This window comes from Mustelus asterias, chromosome 27, assembly GCF_964213995.1.
Source record: "Mustelus asterias chromosome 27, sMusAst1.hap1.1, whole genome shotgun sequence".
Classification (NCBI taxonomy): Eukaryota; Metazoa; Chordata; class Chondrichthyes; order Carcharhiniformes; family Triakidae; genus Mustelus; species Mustelus asterias.
In genome coordinates, this window is record NC_135827.1 from 22414984 (window position 1) to 22427130 (window position 12147).

The 12147-nt window shown below is 46.9% G+C and overlaps 1 non-coding gene across 1 annotated transcript; it reads left to right on the forward strand.

Annotated features, from left to right (window-relative positions):
* Positions 1-3683: 3683 nt before the first annotated feature.
* Positions 3684-3876, forward strand: LOC144480097 (U2 spliceosomal RNA). Its single transcript, XR_013495618.1, has one exon. It is a non-coding gene; the product is annotated as a U2 spliceosomal RNA (small nuclear RNA).
* The last annotated feature ends 8271 nt before the right edge of the window (positions 3877-12147 follow it).

The following is a 12147-nucleotide window of genomic DNA, read 5'->3' on the forward strand; positions in this document are numbered from 1 at the left end:
CAAACTTCCCACTGCTAGCTGCTGAGAAAGTTGCTTGCTTTGATGGAAGTAACGGTTGCCAGAAAGAGTTGTGGGCAAAACAATTGGAAAGGTACGATGGAACAAAACCGAGCTAACCACCAACACGATGGGGCAACACAGTGGCACAATGGTTAGCACTGCTGCCTTACAGTGCCAAGGATCCAGTTCAATTCTGACCTTGAGTCACTGTCTGGAGTTTGCATGTTCTCCTCGTGTCTGCGTGGGTTTCCTCCGGATGCTCCGGTTTCCTCCCAAAGATGTGCAGGTTCGGTGGGTTGACCGTGGTAAATTGTCCCTTAGTGTCGGGGGTGAGCAGGGTAAATACGTGTGGTAACAGGGATAGGGCCTGGTTGGGATTGTTGTCAGTGCAGACTCAATGGGCTGAATGGCCTCCTTCTGTACTGTGGGGATTCTATGATTGATTCTATGAATATCATGAGGATGTGTGGCTACCCATCCATAAATAAACTTCTAGGGATAATACTAAACAAGGAACGGTACCTTTAAGAAGTCAATCTTCAAACTAAAGCAGAGCAGCAACTCCCAGTGGTACTCATTTTAATTGGTCAAAACAGTTTGAACGGAATGAAGAGCTCAGTGGGGTAGAGCTTGGCTTTTGTGTGATAGCGTAAAACAGGTGACAGCAAACCAGTAGTACATTTTACATCTCTCCTGGCTTGCAGTCAATGGAAATAAAATTTGCGAGATTTGTAAAGCCAGAGGCTGATTTGCCATCGCTTGTTGTACAATCGCTCACAGTGTCCAAATTAACCCAAGTGACTCTGGCATATGACCAAAGTGCACAAAATTACTTTCAACTCGGAGCTGGAACGGGCCTCCAGAACCTTTGAAAGATTTTGCGTCACTGAATTTGGATTCTCGTGGGTAATTTATGACTCACGGATTTGCTGTTCCAAGATTTACAGAGCCCATTATCACTGAATCAGCCTAACAGTCAGCACTTAATTATAACAAACACTGCTATTTAAATCGTTCCACTTCCCAATGCTAAACTTCTGCTACAATCTGCAAAGGAGCTGGAACATGAATAATCTGAATGCCTGCTTAAAAGGAGCTGTTTGATTTTTCTGAGCGACAGTTAAGAAAGGACGTATATTAAATAAAAAGCAGAAAATGCTGAAAAAACTCAGCAGGCCGAGCAGCATCTGTGGAGAGAGGAGCAGCATTAATGTTTCAAGTCTACATGACTCTTCCTTAGAATTAATAAGAGGGAGAAATGTGATGGATTTTATACTGTTGAAGAGACGGTGGAGCCAATGGAGCAAAAGGAAAGCCAGGAATAGGTGGAGCTCAGGAGAATTTGACAGAAATATCACAGTCACAAGACAAAGGGAGTGTTAATCATCGTGTTAAAGACTAAAGGAGGTGCTGATAGTGGCATAAAGGCAAGACAGCAGAATGTGTTAATAGCAGGACAAGGGTCAGCACGCAGTGAAAGCAAAATGTAAAAACAAGGGACAGGTGGTCCCATGGAGGGTAGGGGTGGGAAAAGATTGTATTTAAAAATGGTGTCAAGATGGAGGGGAGAGTGCATGGTGTGAAGTTGTTGAACTCAATGTTCAGTCCAAAGCGCCTAATCAAGAGATGAGGTGCTGCTCCTTCAGTTTGCATTGGGCTTCGCTGGAACATTGCAACAGGCCAAGGATTGACGTGTGGGACTGAAAGCAGGATGGTGAGTTGAAATGGAAGGTTGGGGGATCATGCTTCCAAACTGAGTTAAGGTGTCCCGCAAAGTGGTCATCCAGTCTGTGTTTTGTCTTCCCAGTGTAGAGGAGACTGCATTAGGAGCAATGAATACAGTAGACCAAATTGAAGGAGGCACAAGTAAAATGTTCTTCACCTGAAAGGAGTGTTTGGGGCCTTGGATAGTGAGGAGGAAGAAAGGAAAGGTGTCACACCTTCTGTGATTGCATGGGAAGGTGCCACGGGAAGGATATGAGGAATTGGGGTGATGGAGCAGTGGATCAGGATATCACAGAGGGAGTGGTCCCAACAGATTGCTGACAGGGGTTTGAGGGGAAGAAGTGTTGGTGGTGGCACCATGCTGTAGTTGCCACACATTTGAGATTCCTCTCAACTTCAGTATGGGGGGGAATACCTTGGTTCAGGAAAAAGGAAGACATGTCGGAAGCGCTGTTTGGAAGGTAGCATCATCAGAACAGATGGGATGGAGGTGGAGGAACTTAGCGAATGGGATAGAGTCCTTAGAGGAAGCAGGGTGTGAGGAGCTGCAGTCAAGGTAGCTGTAGCAGTCGGTGAACTTGTAATGAATATTGGTAAACAGTCTCACCAAAGAAAGAGACAGAGAGGTCAAGGAAGTGAAGGGAAGTGTCAGAGATGGGCCATGTGAAGGTGAAAATTGGAAGCAAATTCAACAATTTGTTCCAGGTTCAAATGAGAGAATGAAGCAACACCAATAGTCAGCAATGCACCGGAGTAAGAATTGCTGGAGTAGGCCTAAGTAGGATTGGAACAAGGAATATTCCACATAACCCACAAAAAGATAGGCACGACTGGGGCCCATGCAGATACCCATAGCCACACCTTTATTTGCAGGAAGTGAGATAAATTAAAGAAGAAACTGTTGAGTAAGGGAACAAGTTCAGCCAGGCGGAGGAGAGAAATTGTGGATGGGGATTGTTCGAGTCTCTCGAGGAAGAAGTGGAGATATCAGACTGGTTTGGTAGGAGATGGAGGTGTCGAGAAATTAGACATCCATATTGAAGAGGAAGCAGGTAAGGGTATGAGATATTTTACCTCGGTTTGTAAGTACTTGATTCATTTGAGCTTTAAAAAGTTCAAAATAAGAATGATTTTTCTTCAAGCGAAACCTCTTTGAATTAATCAAAATTGGTGAGTAATTAATATAATCCAGGTACAGCTCGCATTAAATACCATGGACTGGGAATGGAAGCTATTCATTGTATTTCTAGATTACAGAACTCCCACCTGGAAAGCTCAATTTAATATTTCACTTTTGACATTGACATTTTAAAATCCAATTGTTGATTGATCCTTGCACTTAGAATTTCCCTAAAGGGTGCAATTCTCCACTGATGTATGCACTATTCACACAAAAGATATAATAGGAATTTCAGCACAAAGTGAGACTATTTGGTTCACTTCACAGGCAACACAATGCTGTCTCTTCAACCCCATCTTAATCCTATTTCCCAACCCCTCTTCCAGATTCTTCTTCAAATTATCTAATTCTTTTTTCAAATTACGTTGTAGTCACTGCCTCACCAGCCACGTATCAAGTGTTCCGCATTCTAATAAATCTCCCCGGTGCAGTTATTTTCTAGTTTCCCTTTCATTTTTCCTGTATTTATTTTCCCATGTTACCAATTTGTCAACCAATGGCAATGACCTTCTTACGATTTTCCATTTCAAAACCTTTCATTATTTCGAAAACCTCCACTGGATTCTCCCTCATTCTTTTTAATTCCAGCCTGAGTTTAGGAACCTTAATGAACAGCCAGCAAAAGTTTTTCTCGTTCATTTGTTTCTTGCAAAATTTATTTCCCATCCTATCCTAAAGGTCTGTCTCAATGAATGATAGAATCCTTATTGTGCAGAAGGAGGCTATTCGGCCCATCGAGCCTGCACTGACCTCTGACAGAGCATCTTGCCCAGACCTTATCGCTTCTCGGCCTTTTGGCTAAGATCAAGTGTAGTATGGATCGCCTGCACTTGGTTGAGGTCATTAGGTTACGCTGAGGCTTCATATGTTTCATATGAAGCAATTTTTAAAAGCGGCATCTCGGTCTTTTGGCTAAGATGCAAATGAGCTCAAGTCTTGGAGGAGGATCCTCCCCCTTCTCCAATCAGCTTGACTCATGTAGATCAGGCCCAGGACAGGGTGGTTTTGGTCTCCCGTCCTGTCTTGTCAGCCTGGATCTGAAATGTCTCAACTTGTTGAGACTCTGAATTGGATTTGATTTGATTGAATTGGAAAAGTATTTTTAAAAAAATCTTGCCCAGACCTTATCTCTGTAAACCCACATATTTATCTCATTAATCCCCCTAACCTACACATTTTAGGACACTAAGGTGCAATTGATCATGGCCAATCAACCTAACCTGCACATCTTTGGACTGTGGGAGGAAATGGGAGTTTCTCAATGCATTTCCCATCTTATCCAGGAAGATTTATTTTAACATAATTTCTTCCCTACCCACTGCTAGAGGTGTTGGCCTTTACAGTAATACAAGCTTACATTTTTTAAATTAAAATATTTTGCCAATCACTTTGATATATTTGCCAACACCAAACATTTGAACCGGAGGGCAATGGGTTCAAGTCCAACCATGAAGACATAACAAAAGCTGCTGTGTTCATGGATGTGCCACTTCAGAATGATTTGTCTGCCTGTTCAGGTGGACACCCACGATCCCACTGTATGGGAAGTTCTCCCCACCACATCAGCAGGAACTGGATCATTTGGTCATTATTTATTGTGGCCTTCTTGCAGATTGATGTGGTTTACCCATTGCAAGAATGATTGCAATTCAAAAGAAATGCATTGGTTGCAGCCAGACTTGGGATGATGTGGTCATGTGGCCCTTTTAAGGGGGCGTTCCTTGAGGCCCACACGGTCAGGCCGGACTCTATGCAGCGTTGAGGCGGGAAGCTGAGCCAATCGAGTGCAAGGGCACGTATCCCGGGTCGGGAAGGATCAGCAGTTGGATTCAGGGAGGAGTAGTGTGCAGTCATACAGTTATTCTACTGGGCCCTATTTGTATATATGCAGTTAATCGTTGTGTTGGCAATAAAGCCTTTTTGTTCTGAAGCCTCATCGAGTCATCCTCGATTTATCACAGTGTTATTATCGAACTAAATCTGACCCCAAATCACATAAGAAGACAATAGGTTAGGGATGTGGTCTAGTGTTCTACGAATGCAATTTCTTAACCTGCCTTTCCCTGGGCAATTCTCAGAGAAATAGTCAATATGGACCAATAGTCCGTGTTGCTCATTCCTGTGGCAGCACTTGACTGTTCAGACACATCGGGGTAGATTTTTACCAGATAAAGGCCAACTGGAGGAGCATGCCAGATGCTGGCTCATAATGTTGATGAGGGGGCAGAACTCATTTGAGAGCAGGGACTCATTCACTTTATAGAGTTGAGCTGCACACACTGGCATTCCCATGTCGAGTACTGGCTCCATTTCCAGCAGCCCAGAAGCCATTTGAGTCTGAAAACAGTTGCATTGAAGGGGGTAGGGATGGTGTGTGTGTATAAAGGCTGTGATTGTGATACCTGAGTGGCAGTAGCCCACAATATTACAGGGTGGGGGGGGGGTGTCTAAAGAGCTGTTCTGATCTTCCTGGCCCTAAAGATAGCTTTAATACTTCCATTTCTCTCTGTGACATCCTGATCCATTCCTCAATCACCTCCAACAACCAATCTCCTTTCCACATCAGCCTCCCACCCCCATCTCCCACCAACCTCCCCCACCCCATCACCCTCCACACCCAAAAAAACCCCCACCCAATCTCCCACCAAGACCCCCATCCCCATCTCCCACCAAACCCCCACCCCCATCTCCCACCAAACCCCCCCACCCTCATCCCCCACCAAGCCCTCCACCCCCATCCCCCACCAAGCCCTCCACCCCCATCTCCCACCAAGCCCCCACCCTCATCTCCCATCATACCCCCCACCCTCATACCCCACCAAGACCCCACCCTCATCTCCCACCAAGACCCCACCCTCATCTCCCACCAAGACCCCACCCTCATCTCCCACCAAACCCCCCCACCCTCATCTCCCACCAAGCCCCCACCCTCATCTCCCACCAAGACCCCACCCCCATCTCCCACCAAACCTCCCACTCTCATCCCCCATCTCCCACCAATCCCCCCACCCCATTTCCCACCAATCCCCCACCTCATCTCCCACCAAGACCCCACCCCCATCTCCCACCAAACCGCCCACTCTCATCCCCCATCTCCCACCAATCCTCCACCCCATCTCCCACCAATCCCACCCCATCTCCCACCAAGTCCCCCACCCCCATCTCCCACCACATCCAACAAATCCCCCACCTCCATCTCCCACTACACCGCACATGTTTGGACATCCCAACAAATGATTCCCGAGATTCCGACCTCAGGTGACTGGCTGTGCAGAGTTTGCACGTTCTCCCCGTGACTGTGTGGGTTTCCTCCCGCAGTCCAAAGATGGGCGGGTGAGATTGATTGGCCGTGCTAAATTACCCCTTAGTGTCAGGGGGATTAGCTAGGGTAAATGCATGGGGTTACACGGATAGGGTCTGATTGGGATTGTTGTCAGTGCGGACTCAATGGGCCAAATGGCCTCCTTCCGCACTGTGGAGATTCTATGATTCTGCGATCTTGTAATTCCAGGCAAATAAAAAAAAACAACATTCAAAGTTTCGTGCTCAGGAAATCAGAAAATGGAAAAAGTTGCAGGATCAGCTGTAGTTTCAGATGTGACACGCAAACCTGTGGGAAATTATTTAAAACAGTTTAACAGTGTTTGATGTGAAAAAAAGCAAAGTTATGATGATTTACCCCCGAGATACCAACATTCTCTAATCGATTGAAAATGTTAATGTTCAGCAGAAACCAAAAGGCCAGAGGAGAGCTTTACTTTTAAGTAACAGGGATGACATTTGAAAAAGATCAGTTTATCTCAGACTCCTACACCAGAAATTACATCAGATCCCAGCACTCAGTAAAACCTAAAATGATTTCTGACATCACCATTTTGTTATATCGGTTAATAAGGATTTAATAAGCATCCCCACTAAAAAATAATTTGTTCAGAGGATAAACTGATAGTTATTGAAGAATAAATTTAATTCCCAGTGCTGTACTGCGTAAAACTCTCAATACGTTGATGCACATTAACTGGCACACCAACTAGAACAGAGGAAGAACTCATTTATCTTCTCCATAATAATCCACTGAAGTTTTATTCACACACAGGTTTGAAACACTGAGAATTACTGAGCTCAGACTTAAGATTGTGAGGGACATGGACAGAAGCAAAGTAAAAGTAAAGTTTATTTATTCATGTCACTTACCTTACATTAACACTGCAATGAAGTTACTGTGAAAATCCCCTAGTCGCCACACTCCGGCATCTGTTCAGGTACACTGAGGGAGAATTTAGCATGGCCAATGCACCTAACCAGCACGTCTTTTGGAGTGTGGGAGGAAAGTGGAGCCTCCAAAGGAAACCCATGCATTCATGAAGAGAATGTGCAGGCTCCGCACAGACAGTGACCCAAGCCGGGAATCGAACCTGAGTCCCTGGCGCTGTGAAGCAGCACTGTGCCACCACACTGCCCAGAGAGTGGATAAGGAGCAGCTGTTCCCCTTAGTTGAGGGATCAGTCATGAGGGGACATAGGTTCAAAGGTGAGGGGCAGATTTCATCATAGAATCCATACTGTGCAGAAGGAGGCCATTCGGCCCATCAAGCCTGCACCGACAACAATCCCACCCAGGCCCCATCCTCGAAACCTCATGTATTTACCCCGCTTGCCCTCACCCCCCGACACAAAGGGGTAATTTAGCATGGCCAATCAACCTAAGGCACACATCTTTGGAGGTTGGGAAGATGTTGAGAGGTCTGGATAGGGTAGACTCTCAGAGGCTATTTCCAAGGGCTGAAATGGTTGCTACGAGAGGACACAGGTTTAAGGTGCTGGGGGGTAGGTACAGAGGAGATGTCAGGGGTAAGTTTTTCACTCAGAGGGTGGTGGGTGAGTGGAATCGGCTGACGTCGGTGGTGGTGGAGGCAAACTCGTTGGGGTCTTTTAAGAGACTTCTGGATGAGTACATGGGATTTAATGGGATTGAGGGCTATAGATAGGCCTAGAGGTGGGGATGTGATCGGCGCAACCTGTGGGCCGAAGGGCCTGTTTGTGCTGTGGCTTTCTATGTTCTATGTTCTAAATCAGCTGAAACTATGGGAGGAATGGGGGGATGTGAGGAAAGCTTTTTTACCCAGAGGGTGGTGACGGTCTGGAATGCACTGCCTGGGAGGGTGACAGAGGCAGGTTGCCTCACATCCTTTAAAAACTATGTGGATGAACACTTGTCATAACACTCAAGACTATGAACCAAGTGCTGGCAGATGGGATCAGGTGGGAGGTCAGTAGTTTCCCACATGTAGGTGCAGACTTGATGGGCCAAAGGGCCTCTTCTGCACTGTATGATTCTATGATTCTGTACAAGTTCACAAGGAGTAGATTCTTAATGCAAATGTGAAGGCAACAAACATTGTGTATGTCGTTGCGATTGGGTAAAGACTAAAAGGCTCAATAAGCAATTATGCACAAACCATTCACAAGTTACCACTCTCTCTCCTTCCTAATTAAATGGGGGACATTCTAAATAGATAATTCCTTTAACTTTTAGATGATTGCAGGTTGCTCATTTGTTGAAAAGGAAGCTGAGTTCTAATTAAAAACATGGGCTGAAAGGCGACTCACAGTTTGCCTGACCTGTGTTTACACCAATCCAGAAAAGAAACCAGGCATCAGTGAGATGCCCAAAAATACCCTCCCTGCCTTCCAACCAACACAGCGACAACAGAGCAGGCTTTCAAAATTCCACTGGGTGAAAGTTTGTATGAATGGTGATTGAAGGTGGCATTTTCAACCATTTTTTTTCAAATGCTTATTTGACTGTGGAGATATTGTTGGTAAGAGCTGCTTTTGTATTGCTCAGTTACTGAACAGTGAGGTCAGATTTTGCACTCCCCACCCCTCCCCCCCCCCTCCTCTTGTAGGTTTTGAGGTTGAGGGGGGAGAGGGAACACATGAGCTTGCATGGAGCTGATTCGCTCTGGGCACACCTGACCCTGAGGCGGTGTTAGGGTGAGGCGGGTAGAACCTCGGATGGGAAGCTCAGCCTTGCCCCAATTAAGGACCTTAATTGGCTGCATAGCAGCCACTTAAGGAACATAGGAATTAGGAGTGGGAGTAGGCAATTCAGCCCTCTGAGCCATTTAACATGGTCACAGCTGATCTTATCCTGGTCTCAACTCCATTTTCCAGCCTTTCCCGGGTCTTAACCCACCAAGCCTCAATTTTTAGCCTGGTGGATGCTGGATAGATCTGTCGGGGTTTACAGAAAAATTTAAAATCCTCAATCTCGGTCAGGAAGATAGGACAGGTGGGCATCTTGATTGGAAGCCCTCTTCTGACTGGGGACACCCAGCCCTCAAGCACCAGACACCTCCAGAATTCCCCCGATCCCCTCCACCCTGGCCTATCCAATGATACCCCAATCGCTCCCTCTTCATGATCCTCCCAGGAGATCCCCACCCTTCCCTCTGCAGGTCCCTGACTCCTGGTTCAACTCCATGTCCCAACAATTAGTCCCAAGCATGTCACTGCAGTGCCTCTGCTGGCGTCTGGCAGTGATTTAGATGTATTTCCTTAAATTTCGCTGCTCACAATACGATCTGCTCTACATTGGGAAAAATCAAATGCAGATTGGGTTACCGCTATGCAGAATGCCCCCATTCAGTTTTCACACATGACCCTAAGCTTCTGTTTGTCTGTCATTTTAATCCTCCACCTTCCTCCCACTCTGGCCTTTCCTACCTTGTCTGTCTGCAGTGTTCCAAATGGAATTCAATGTAAGCTTCATGGATAGCACCTCAACTTTCCGTGAGGCACTTTTACAGCTTTTTCAACTTGAATTTCAACAGTTTCAGATTGTAATCTCTGGCCGTTCACACCAGCGGGATTCTCTGGTCCCGCCGATGGCACACCCACTGCCATGGGTTTACCGGAGGCGTTGGGTGACTTCAGTGGGCATTCCCATTGACAGCCCATTGATCTGAGGATCCCTCCATTGGTGAACAATGCACCATCTCCCACCAGAGAGAAAAATGCTGAGGGGAGGTCAGGGTATCTTGCCCTCAATCTCTCCCGTCTTCCACCTGATCACTGACTTACCTTTTTGTTCTTGTCCCGACACTTGCCCCTTCCATTTGTTGACAACACATTACATTTCTATCTTGTCCGAGTTGCAATGAAGGACCACTAAACTGAAATGTTATCTCTGGGCTGAAATTTCAGGTACACTGAGGGAGAATTTAGCATGGCCAATGCATCTAACCAGCACGTCTTTTGGGGTATGAGAGGAAACTGTAGCAGCAGGAGGAAACCCACGCAGACACAGGGAGAATGTGCAAATTCCACACAGACAGTGACCCAAGCGGGAATCGAACCTGGGTCCCTGGCGCTGTGAGGCAGCAGCTTTTTAAAAATTCACTGATGTGGGCATCGCTGGCTGGCCAATATCTATTGCCCACCCCCAGTTGCCCTTGGAGGTACGTTGCGAGTCAACCACATTGCTGTGCCTCTGGAGTCACATGAAGGCCAGACCAGGTAAGGACGGCAGGTTTCCTTCCCGAAAGGATATTAGTGAACCAGATGGGTTTTTCCGACAATCGACAACGGTTTCATGGTCATCAGTAGATTCTTAATTCCAGATATTTTTTATTGAATTCAAATTCCATCATCTGCCGCGGCGGGATTTGAACCCGGGTCCCCAGAACATTAGCTGAGTTTCTGGATTAATAATCTAGTGATAATGCTACGAGGCCATCATCTCCTCTGATACAGTGCTATCTACTGTGCCACCGTGCCGCCTATTCTGCGATTTTGTGCCGGTTTGGCACAAATTCTTTGGTTAATTCTTTGGGGCGGCACGGTGGCACAGTGGTTAGCGCTGCTGCCTCACAGAGCCAAGGACATGGGTTCGATTCCTGGCTTGGATCAATGTCTGTGTGGAGTTTGTATGTTCTCCCCATGTCTGCATGGGTTTCCTCCGGGCGCTCCGGTTTCCTCCCACAGTCCAAAGATGTGCGGGTTAGGTTGATTGGCTATGCTAAATTGTCCCTTATTGTCAGGGGGATTAGCAGGGTAAATATGTGGGGCTATGGGAATAGGGCCTGGGTGGGATTGTGGTCGGTGCAGACTCGATGGGCTGAATGACCCCCTCCTGCGCTGTAGGGATTCTGTGATCTATGAAATATTCTCTGGGCTGAATTTTCCTGCAAGTTGTGAGGTCTGGCTGCCAGGGGCTGAAAGGGTGGTCCTATCATCGCGCAGGCAGCATTGGGACCTGGGACGGGCGGCAATGAGACTCTGGCTGGCCACCGTCATAACCCTGATCAAATTAAGGATGGTGACCCACCTCCCAGAGTTGTGAGGAAAATGCCAAGGCTGGCACATCGGCAACCTTGGCAGTGACAGCTGACTTCTTGAGGCTGCAAGATTACAGAGAGGGCACCTCAGTGCCAAGGCATCCTCAAAGACATTAGGTTTGTTTCAAAGAACGGGGGCCAGGCAGGCAAGCCCCAGTGATTGATTGACAGCTCACAATCAATCTGCAATGTTATAGCCATGGGAGTGGGCGTTGGCCTGTCTATTAAGAAGCCCTTGTCCCCTGCCAGAACCACTGGGAGGCTTCCAGAAATTATGGCGGCACGGTGGCACAGTGGTTAGCATTTCTGCCTCACAGCACCACGGACCCGCGTTCAATTCCTGCCTTGGGTCTTTGTGCTGAGTTTGCACGTTCTCCCCGTGTCTGCGTGGGTTTCCTCCGGGTGCTCCAGTTTCCTCCCACAGCCTGAAAGACGTGCTGGTTAGATGCATTGGCCATGCTAAATTCTCCCTCCTGAAACAGGCGCTGGAGTGTAGCAACTAGGGGATTTTTACATTAACTTAATTGCAGTGGTAATGTAAGCCTACTTGTGACACTAATAAATAAACTTAAAACAACTTAAATTGGTGGTGTCTGCACAAGGTGGTGGACCCTCATGATGTGGGTAAAATTCCTGAAGCGGTAGGAAGTAGCCATAAATTGGCCGCTTAAGTGGTTTTGATTGGTACACTGCTGGGGAGCAGCATCCCTGAAGTATCTGCAGCTGGTTTATACCATGATGGTTTGGAGGATGCCAGGCTCCCCTCCTGATGTCCTTATGATACCCCCCAGAACAGGTCCACAGCAGATGCCATTTCCTTGGCCCTGCACTCAACCCTGGAACACCTAGATAACAAGGACACCTATATCAGACTCCTATTTACTGACTACAGCTCAGCCTT